This window comes from Mustela erminea, chromosome 3 (assembly GCF_009829155.1).
Source record: "Mustela erminea isolate mMusErm1 chromosome 3, mMusErm1.Pri, whole genome shotgun sequence".
NCBI classification, from domain to species: Eukaryota; Metazoa; Chordata; class Mammalia; order Carnivora; family Mustelidae; genus Mustela; species Mustela erminea.
Genome location: NC_045616.1, coordinates 41570387 through 41582209, shown reverse-complemented (window position 1 = coordinate 41582209; position 11823 = coordinate 41570387). Strand labels below are relative to the sequence as shown.

The window sequence follows — 11823 nt, the reverse complement described above, 5'->3', positions numbered from 1 at the left end:
GGGTCCTTAGTTTTTGGTCTTTCATAAACCGCTGGGGAAATAATGTTGTGTTTGTTTTTGTTTTCACTTCCCTTGCATGAATTTCAAAGTTCATCACAGAGAAGAGGTTGCGGGTTGGTGTTGGGAGAAATGAAAGTAGAGGTAATAAGAAAAAGTAGGCAAAAGAATGGCATTTAGAGGAAGAGTGATATCAGTCAGCATTTCAACTATCTGTTAAAAAAATCACTCTGGAGAAATACAGTAATGAGAATTTAATGTCAAAATGATTGTAATTTTATGCCTAAATACACTCAACATGACAGAGAATTCTCTTAATCTTAATTAGGGATAGGTGGGGGCATTCTAATTTTTTTTTTTTTTCCATAAACTGCATAGCTCCTGGAACTAATTGCCTTCTCAGAGCAATAGATAATAGAAAAACACGATTGTATCCTATGTTCTAGAGAACATAAATAGCATCCCACTGATTTCTTAACTCCCTGAACTGGAGCAGCATTTCAATCTAGCTGGTAGTAATTAAAATTCCATATATCTATCTATCTAAATGGAAGGTTTTATATTTTATGTAATTACTGTACAATTACCTTACTATGAATGAATTCCATGTGCAAATGGCAAAGCGAGCTTGAAGAACTGATTTGGTTAAGTAGCTTTAAATCTATTACTCCTGAATAAAAGTCTCAATGAAGTTGTATGCTGCTTAACAGTTTAAGGAGTTTTGTAAATTGGCGAAACAAATTTATCTTCTATATAGATATGATTGTCTGAGACTTGTCTAGTGTAGTAAAATCTACTCCTACCCTGCTCCTACCTTCTTTTTTTAATGAACTCCTTGGCATCCAGTCAGGGATGGCTAAACAATCTTGATTAAATTTACTTTTATTTTTCACTTTTAAAAAATATTTATTTATTTATTTATTTGAGAGAAGGGAGGAGAGAGATCACATACAGGGGAAGGGGCAGACGGAGAGGGACTCTCCAGCAGTCTCTCTGCTGAGGGCAGAACTCCACATGGGGCTGGGTCACACACAGGACCCTGAGATCATGACCTGAGCTGAAACCAAGAGTCAAATGCTCAACTGACTGAGGCACTCAGTCACCGTGCTTAAGTTTAAGAATTTTTTTTTTTTTTAAGATTTTATTTATTTATTTGAGAGAGAATGAGTGAGAGAGAGCATGAGAGAGGAGAAGGTCAGAGGGAGAAGCAGACTCCCCAAGGAGCTGAGAGCCCAGTGCGGGACTCAGTCCTGGAAGTCCGGGATCATGACCTGAGTCCAAGGCAGTCACTCAACCAACTGAGCCACCCAGGTGCCCCTGCTTAAGTTTAAACTCTTCTCCACTCACCTGAAATTGGCAGAGCCTCCCTCAAACCCTACTAGAACCTTCCTAAAACTAACCATTGTGTTAAGAAAGAAGTTTCTTGGGGTTAGGGGGAGTGAAAAAAAAAAGAAAAAAGATTTCATTTCATCCTCTTTAGTTTTCCCTAAGATACACTCCAACTTAAATTCAACTGGGCCATGAAAATTATGTTCATAACTGGATCTGATATTAGTTGAAAACATATGAAGATCTTTTCCAGTGAAACTTAAAATCCGGGATAAGAAATTAATAACAAAATTAAAATTAGAAAAGAAACATAACCACACTAAAACCATTAGTGTGGGCACAGGTTTTTATACATCTATAAATTGGTGTGAAGTGCACACTGTTCCCCAATCTAAGAAGCATACCTATGTTCTTCCCTGTAGTAGAAGACCTATTTATTTGTTTACTTATTTTTATTCTTTTTAAATTCTTTGAAGATTTTATTTATTTGAAAGACAGTGAGATAGAGAGAAGATGAGTGGGGGGACAGGCAGAGGGAGAGGGAGATTCCCTGCTGAGCAGAAAGCCTAATGTGGGGCTCTGTCCCAGGATCCCAGGATCATGACCTGAGCCAAAGTCAGGCGCTTAACCAACTGAGCCACTCAGATGCCCCTAGAAGGCCTATTTAAAAAAAAAAAAAAAAAATTTAGAAGGCTCTTATGTCTTAGATACACTTAGAAGTGCACATCTGATATTAAGAATGAAGAAAAAGTAGGTACTGCTAAGGTAAACAAACGTTATTTTCTTTTATTTGTATAACAAAGTTTTGTAACTGAGAAAGACTCTTATCTACTGTTTCTTGTTGTTTGGTTTGATAAAGTCCTATGATAAGCCAAATTTAGTAGTGTACCACGAGGTTGTTGGAAACATTTGACTGAGAGGAGGCACTTTACAACTGTATATTAACAGAGGAAACAAGTGAATGAATGGTAACTTGAATTAATTTATTATGGTATGAGAATTAATTTATTAATTAAATTAATAAATTTAATTTATTTAATTTATTAAATTAAATTAAATAAGAGAAATTTAGGAAATTTAGGAGAAATTTAGGAAAGTGTGAAGGGTGAGCTCAACAGTTTAAAATTTGCAGCTTTAGATTTTTTTTAAAGTATCCAATGTTACACTACATTCCTATATGTAAAGTTATAAATTTTCTTCACAGTAATGGGTTTGTTGAATTAGATGTAAGATGTTTTCCCACTTCAGTCTCTTGTTCAGCAATCAAAATTATAGACCTGAATATCTTGGTAACTCTAAATCTTCAAATATTTTTAAAATGTTGCTTCCCCTCAAAAATTATTTTTTTTAGCATCTGTTAAGTGTCAGGCAGTTTTAAATGCTGAGAATAGAGAAGTGGATAATAGAAGCCAGACTTTCTTTCTGCCTTCCCAAAGCTAATATTCTACAAAAGGGAAGTAGACAGTACAAAGTAAGTAACATAATAGGTATCAGATAGTGATGAGTGTTGGGTGTAGAAAATAAAGCAGGAAAGGGAGATAGGTATATATTTAATATAATGTAGTTAAGAAAAGGCCCCCTAAGAGTGTGACTTTGGGGAAGAGAACAGAAGATGAAGAGGAAGTGAGCCATGGAGGTATTTACGGGTAGAGGGGACACTAGGAAGAGGGTTCAGCAGCACAAAGGGTCTGAGGCAGAAACATAAATGCTATGGCAGAAAAATAGCAAGGAAGCCACTGTGGCTGGACTGACATGAAGGAGGGCAGTGGTAGTATGAGTGGTTCAGTGCTGCAGATCATGTAGGGGCCACTGTTAGAACCAGCTTTCTGTCTGAATGAACCAGGAAGGGGTGGGAATTTACATGGCATGGATACATGAATTTTATTTTAGCATCAAAATTCATTTGAATGTTAATGCTTTGGAGCAAGAGTTCAAAATGAGGCTGATCCCCATGACTTCCACTTCCTTTCTGAGTCAGAAATGAGGATTTTATTTATTTATTTATTTTGTCACATTATTGCCCCTATTGTCAAACCTCTAAGAGTATGAATATTTGATATAGGGCACTGGAATTAAAACTGCATGGATCAGGTTAAACTGGACCAGAAAGCCGAGATGTATTCCTCATACTAATGATCATCCTGAAAATCCCAAGACACAAGCTCCTCAGTGAGGTGTCCGGATTGCAAGAGAAGAGGAAAGACGAGAGTGGGAGTCAATGCCCCTGAGTCCAGAATCTCCTCTCAGAGCTAGAGTTAAGGCTCAACCCCTGGTGTCTGAGTGTTCAGGAAAGTCTGGAGACCAACCGAAGGGAGCCCATGGTTGGCCGCAACACCTCAGAACAGGAAGATCAGCACTTCCTGCCCACTGAGCTCTGGAGGTCTGGATATGAGAACAAGACATTGCCAGGGGTGCCTGTGTCCTGGGTCAGCCCCAAGGTTAATGTGGACACGTGGTTTTGTGTCTCAAAGGGAGTCCACAACACCTCCCCTTCAGAAGAAAAGATAGGCATTCCGTGTCCTTGCAGGTGGCTTGTAAGTTTTTGTTTTGTTGTTGTTGTTTTTACTCATAATTGCAAATAAAGGGGTTTAGATTTAAATACATGGTGAAGCATCTTCTGTCCTTTCAGATGCAAAGGACAGGTGTTTGTGGCCTGAGGATTTTGGCCAATGTTAGATTACTCAATAGGAAGATAGCCAGCCTGATGGGGACACAGTTTTGTTTTGTTTTGTTTTAAGAATTTGATAATTGATTTTTTTTTTTTTTTTTTTTATTTGACAGAGATTGATCACAAGTAGACAGAGAGGCAGGCAGAGAGAGAGAGGAAGGGAAGCAGGCTCTCCGCCGAGCAGAGAGCCCGATGTGGGACTTGATCCCAGGACCCTGAGATCATGACCCGAGCCGAAGGCAGCGGCTTAACCCACTGAGCCACCCAGGCGCCCTGATAATTGATTTTTAAAAAAAGTATAAATCCATCTTAGTTACTAATTTTACTTTCTTCCAAATATTTTACTACATAGTTGTGTTTCAGTTTTTGATTATATATGGTTATAATATATGGTTATATATGATTATATATAATATGGTTATATATGGTTATAATTAATTTGATTATATAATATATTAATATTATATATTAATATTTTACATTTTTAGGGTTAAGTTCTCTGCCTAGCTAGAGCTAACTTATGTTTCTTTCTCAATGAAAGATGTTCATTGTGGACAACCTGGTGATATTAATATATTATGCTATCACCAAGATATTTTGAGATCCTGCTAATGAAAATTTGGGGTTGTAGCAATTTGTGGAATAAGAACAAGCTAATGCAGCATGAAGGAAATCGTTAAGTAACTTATCTTGAGAGTACAAATTCGTCAGAAAGGATCTGGTCAATACTAATTGATGGCTAATAATTAACTCATTTACACACCACTAGTACAAATATTATTTATTAAATGTCAACACTACATTGAGAAGATAATTTAAAACTCCAAGAATTTTTATCATTCATTACCATCTTTTTGTAGAATCAAATACCTCCTTAATTGTAAGACTATATTATTTTAGCTGAAATTAAAACAAAACAAAGCAAATCTTCCAAATAATCTATAAATAAGACAGACATTAAGCAGCACTCTGCCTTTAGACTTGTTAGAATATTAAAATATGTGTGCCTTGGAATCAACTAAATATAGTAGTTAAATAATTCATCTAACTACAGGAATCACTGACCTATTAGGTGTCAGCTACTATGAGAGGCACTCTAGTTCTAACAGAACTGATACAAAATAATCTCTGTCCCCAAGCTATTTTGTTTTACAAAATAGAAAGAAAATTAAATAAGCAATAGTAATAGAGTTTGGACAGTGCTTTGATATGGGAAATACAAACTGATGTTTGAGCTGAGACCCAAATGATCAACAGATGCTAGCCAGCTAATATGTAGTGGGTGTCTGGAAAGGTGTTCTAGCTAAAAGGATTGGCCAGAGGAAATGGAGAAATGATGGTGCTTAAAAAAAAAAAAAATTAGTATGGCTAGAACATATCGTTTGGTTCATAAAATTTAAGCGTCAACAAATGCGATTCAAGACACAAGAAAATTCAAGTTCCTGAAGAGTTGATAAGCCAAGAGTAATAGAAAACTGCTCTGAGATCTATAATAGCTATCATTTAATACAGTCAGGGTCCTAGTCACACTGAGTGCATCTTCTTTTTGAAATACCCTATTTCCTCTGAAGTGAAATGGAATTAAATGTTTGTTGTAAGGAAAATGTTTACCTGGAGGAGCACCCTGTAATTAACAGAACTTTTGAGTTGAGACAGACAGGTTTGCACATAGAGTACATCTTGACACATGCAGAGAAGCTTCAGCTTTGCATCTGGAAAGCTGGAGGAAGGATGCTGTCTGAAAATCATTCTTTCATCTGAATATTCCAACAGTCAGAATTTTAAAATTTACATTCATGCAACAGAATACTAAATAGTAGTGAAAATGAATCAGAGTGCTATATGCATCAAGATCAGTACCAGCTCGACATATACTAAGAGAAAAATCCAGTGGTAAGGGGATACATAAAGTATGAGTCTACTTTTATTAAGTTTAAGCCTTGTATAAAAACTATATATTATTTAATGACATAAACACATGGTAAAATTATCATGGAAAATCAGGGGTTCTAGATTCTGTTTTGTCATAAACACACATTAATATATATGTGAAAGTTTGTATAATTCATTATAAGAAAATAGTTTTTTTTACTATATTTCCAATATCAAGTACCTTCAGCATATAGTGTATTACAAACCCTCACCATTTAAATTATTTCCACCAATTATCACATCTTAGCATATCTAAGTGTTAGACTCTATGAGGGTATTATTACTTTCTCCAGTTAACAGAAAATTTGAAAATTAGAGATTTCAGAGCAAATAAGTGAGAGAGTCAGGGTTAAATCAGGCCTTTTTGTCTGTAGCCCTGAGGTCTTTCTCCGTAGATATAACCTGATCATTGACTGTGAAAATTCCCCCACAACCTATTGAAGTAGGATGATTTTGAACCATGCTGTCCAAGTCAATAGTCATTATGTAGCCTTATATTGCTATTGAACACTTTAAAAGCTACAGATTCAATATTTGGGGAGGTGGCAATCTATGTGTCCCTGATTTTTGTTTCCCCAAACATGGCCCTGATTTTGATAAAACAAGCTTCCTTGGTTGAGCATTTTACCTTCTTTGGAGCTGGGCTATTTAGACCTAGTTGGACCTAGTCCACAGCTTTTCCTTTTTCTTTTCTTTTTCTTTTTCTTTTTCTTTTCTTTTTCTTTTTCTTTCTTTTTCTTTTTTTCCCCTCCTCAGAAGAAGAATGTATCTCTGTGAACTCCCAGAGTCCCTTTCTCTATCTTTTCAATCGCCTGTTAATTAGTAGTCGCTATTTATTATATTTTATATTTATTATATTTATATTTATTATATTTTTTTAGAGCATCATTTATGGTGTTTAACAATAGTCATTCGATCCTATTGTCCTTAAAATTCCTATTTCCCCTCTATTTCCAGTATACTATCTGAATGCCCTGAATGATCCAGGATAGGGCCTAAGTCAATACCCTAGTGTGTACTATGGTACACACGTAAGTTATACAAATAGGTGATGCACAATTCCATATCAATTACTTCTGCTGAACCATTGTTTATCCCCAGCTCACATCTATGGCCTCTAAGGAGGTTCCTTAGGACTAAGTGCCAGAGGGAAAATTCATGTCTAAGTCTCAGATAATTCAGCTTTAGTTAATTCTGAAAATGTGTATCTGACTATACTTCAGCACAATCCAAGTGTGGTCCTACAGGACAGTGATAAGAGGATGCCCTCTCAGGGAGTAGAGTTGGGAGTAGTATGCTTGGTCATTTATTCTGAATCAAAGTGACACATGATTTGACTCATTGAATAGGGACCTAGACAGGCAAAGATTGGAACATAGGAAAACAAAGGAAATCTGGAGTCTTACATTCAGATGGATTTGGGATAAAATTTGTAGATTATTGTTTGTCTCATATTAATAGTTGACAGAGACAAAAAGCCTGTGTGACTAGGTGGACAAGATGGGCCATCCTGCTGATGAGCATCAGTCCACTTCTCAGCCAGTGCGGTGTTTGCACGATGGGCCCATGAGCAAGTTATTATCCATGATGGCTGAGATGGAACTATGCATGGGCCCAACAGTGTGGGTTCCTTCCCACGAAGATTGATAAGCTATCGCCCTTGCTAAATGTATAACCTGTCAACGGCAACAACCAGTGTGGGCCCTAAATACGGTATAAGCTCAAGTTGAACAATTTGGTGGCCTGTTGAAATGATACAAGGTGGAATTTTTGGACCCTTTCGAATTAGACCCTTTCAATTCTAGAGAAGACAGCAATTTAAACTTACCAGAATCAACATAATTCTCAACATAGATTTGCTCTCCTACATTCAGTACTTTGCCAACCTTATATTATCCAGGGTCTTAAAAAATCCCTAATTCATTAGAATGGGATCATCAAGGTTTCCTTAGACTAACAAGACAATTTTATGGCAAACAACGTGAGGCAGTGCATAAATTACTGTTACTGTGGAATCGACTTGTTTCACTCTACACCCTATCACCACAAAGTGTTAACCTAATATGGTAATAGGATTACCTCTTAACTGCTCAATAAAATGACAACTCAGAGCCAGGACACCAAGCAGTTCTGGTATACTGTCTTTTAAGATGTGTGATCTCCTTTGAACTAATGGCCGGTATATGGCACCGTGTCCCAAATATCTAGAATGCCAGTCCTGTAATCAAGTGATAAAAGTACCATTGGCTCTTTTTCTCATACTTCTGTCAATTTATTTTAGAAATTTTTGTTTCTGGTATTCACATTCAAATTCCATTAGATAATAAGTCTTGATTTCTAATGTGGGAATGTTTTTTTCCAGTGGACTCAATAAAGTTCCCACTAAACTTGAAGGTTAGCAATGAGCTAATAGACAAAGAAAGGAGTTATCATACTGGAAGGAGTAACTGACACAGATCATGACAAAGGGACAGAGTTGGTGCTATATGATGAGGAAAGAGGAAACTGTGTCTGGGACCCAGCAGATTCACTGGGTATCTCTTGTTGCTTTAGTGCCCAGACATAAATCTGAATGGAAAATTGCAGCAATCCAGGAGAAGTCAGCTATGTGCCCAGATTCAGGTCACCTCTCATACAAGAAACCCACACTAGCTGAAGTGAGGGAACTCTGAGAAAGGAGATGATGAATATCAATTATGACTTGGAATAATTTACAGATGCTTGGACTATAGTTGCCAAACTAATCGCTTATAACCATCTGACAATTTAGAGAGTTGGTTATGGACTGCAATTAATGGAAGATACCAGCCTATGCAAGTGGTATGCTAGGAGGACTATATTAAATACCTTGTGTGCTACCTCATTTCTTCTCCACTTCATGACTCATTCTAGTCATTGATTTAGCAAAAATATTGTGTAGACTGTGCCTAGTATCAAGCATGCATTGCTTTCACATACTACTTGAGTGTTTTTCTGGCACATGCTTTAGGTCACCTCTGCGAGCTAGCTAAGAATTCACATGTACAATCCACAAATTGAAGAAGTTTATCACTCATGGAGAAACTCTCAATGGAGGGTTGGGTCTGATGGGTAATTGCTTCTTCTATAGTCCTTGAATCTGGAGATCCTTATGATAAATTTCTTCAGATAGTCCAGGTGGGACTGAGCACTCAGTCTCCACAGAAATCGTCAATTTGAAAACACATTTTTATATAGGCTTTCTCTTCTTTCCTGTTACACTCCTCCTATGTGTTAGTCCCTTCAATCTGCAATAACAAAATATAATTGACAAGGGGGCTAATGAACAACAAACTGTCATTTCTCACAGTTCTGGAAAGTGAGATGTCCAAGAATCAAGCTTCAGCAGATTTGGTGTCTGCTGAGGACCTGGTTCCTGGTTCAAAGATAGCCATCTTCTTGCCATGTCTTCACGTGGTATAGAAGGTCAGGGAGTATTCTTGGGTTCTTCTTCTGTGAGGACATTCATCCCATTCATGATGGCTCCACCCTCATGACCTAATCACCTCCCAAAGTCTCCACTTCCAAATACCACCATTTGAGGATTAGGTTTCAACATATGAATTTTGGAGGGACACAGACATTCAGTTTATGGCACCTGGTTCCTTACTTCTACTCCCTGGGAGCATTTGCCCAATACACTATTTGCAATTAAAACCCCCTTGAGCTGTTTATTAAAGGGAACCTATACTATGAATATGACATGAATATGCATATTTTGTCTCTGAATAGATTCCTTAAATTTATTATTCCTGTATACCTGTACATCTGCCAAGTTTACAAACATCAGAGTGGGTACGACCTCTAGAGGTGTAGAGAGAGAAGAAAACTGAAGAGAGCTCTGCCACCACCACCTCCAATGCCAAGGCTGGAAGCGCTGCAACCATGGCACCTTACAGCATTGTCTCCTCACCTGTTGGAGAGCGATGTAAGGCCATAAGCATCCTGCTGGCTGACCAGGGCCAGAACTGGAAGAAGAGGTGGTGACCAACAAGACCTGCCTGTAGGGCTCACTCAAGCCCTCCTGTCTACCAGGGAATTTTTCTGAATTCCAAGATGGAGACCTTAACCCTGTACAAGTCCAAGGCCATCCTGCAATACCTGGGCTACTCTCTTGGGCTTAGTGGGAAGGACCAGAGGGAGGCCGCCTTGGTGGACGTGGTGAATGGCTCCATGGAGGATCTCTGTTGCAAATACCTCGTCTTCATCTATGCCAACCCCACGGCAGGCAAGGAGGGGTTTATGAAGGCACGACTGGGGTACCTGAAGCCTTTTGAGTTCCTGCTGTCCTAGGACCAGGGAGGGACAGGTCTTCATCATAGGCAACTGGATCTCCTTCTTGGACTACACATTGCTGAACTTGCTGCTGATTCACCAGGTCCTAGAACCCCACTGCCTGGACTCCTTCCCCCTGCTCTCTGCCTATGTGGCATGCCTCAGTCTTGTGCAGGAGCTCAAGTCCTTCCTGGCCTTCCTCTAGCATGTGAAGATCCCTATCAACCACATCAGGAAGCAGTGAGAGCATTGTCATTCTCTGCAGGAGGTGGGGCCCTGCACATCTTCCTTTCTCCAGGACCAATAAAGTTCCCAAGCACGGAAATAAAGAAGAAGGAGAAGACTGAAGAAAAATCCTCAGAAATACATTTTAAATAAGGACAGGAAAGCACAAGCCCACAGAGGAAAGGGAGGGTATGGTCACTGAATGAGAATATTAGAAGGCTCACATTCTATATTTTGGAAAATTTGGGCAGGTGGATTTTCAAATTCTGAAACCATCCCCAAATCAAACTTTAAAGTCATGATAATTTGGAAGGATTTGTCAAAGTGAAAGAAATAAGTCATTGTTCAAAGTCATTACTTGGAGGCAAGTAAAGGACTTTTTTTTTTTTTTTTTATGGTAGATTCCATCAAGCTGGAAACAAAGTTAATATTAACACAGATATTTGGAAGTGGAGGGTCTTATACAATGGGTAATTTCAGGAAGTCTGCACTTACCTGGCCTTGGTAGGTGTTTGGTTTAGGGTAGACTTCAGTTTGTTTAAACTTGTAATTCAACAATGATACTATACTGGTCAGGAGTGGGAGTGGAAATTACCTAATTTCCATAAGCAGTTTTTTAGGGTAATGGTTACTAACACACACACACACACACACACACACACACACACTGAGAAGGGCAGCTGGTTTCTGTTCTTTAGTTCTTTGTTAGTAGACTATTGCTTGTCTTGGTTTTACTGCCTGACTATAAACCATGCTCAAAGTAGCCTGTGTCCTTTGCCTTGCCCTTTGTGCTCTCTGAACTCTCTGGGCACTTCAGAGATAGAATACTTGTTACCAAAGGATATGATTTCTTATTCTCTTATATGTCTCTTCCAGGTAAACCTCATGTTTAGTAGAATGCCTTGTAAGTAGTATTACTTTAGAAAAGTAGTTTATAAAGTATTTTTGATTTTACACACCATCAGGATTTGCAAATGCATATATATATATAAACTCACATAAGAAAAACATACCATCAGCGTCTACAAAATTAAATAAAATTACCCTATAAGTGAATGTCTAGTATATTGTTGTTGTTTGGTTTTTGTTTTTGTTTTTAAAGATTTTATTTATTTATTTGACAGACAGAGATCACAAGTAGGCAGAGGCAGGCAGAGAGAGAGAAGGGGAAGCAAGCTCCCTGCTGAGCAGAGAGCCCAATGCGGGGCTCGATCCCAGGACCCCAGGATCGTGACCTGAGCCAAAGGCAGAGATCACAAGTAGGCAGAGGCAGGCAGAGAGAGAGAAGGGGAAGCAAGCTCCCTGCTGAGCAGAGAGCCCAATGCGGGGCTCGATCCCAGGACCCCAGGATCGTGACCTGAGCCAAAGGCAGAGGCTTT

The 11823-nt window shown here is 38.4% G+C and overlaps 1 pseudogene; it reads left to right on the top strand.

The window, feature by feature from the left end:
- Nucleotides 1-3747: 3747 nt before the first annotated feature.
- LOC116586088 lies at nt 3748-10934 on the top strand (annotated as a pseudogene).
- The last annotated feature ends 889 nt before the right edge of the window (nt 10935-11823 follow it).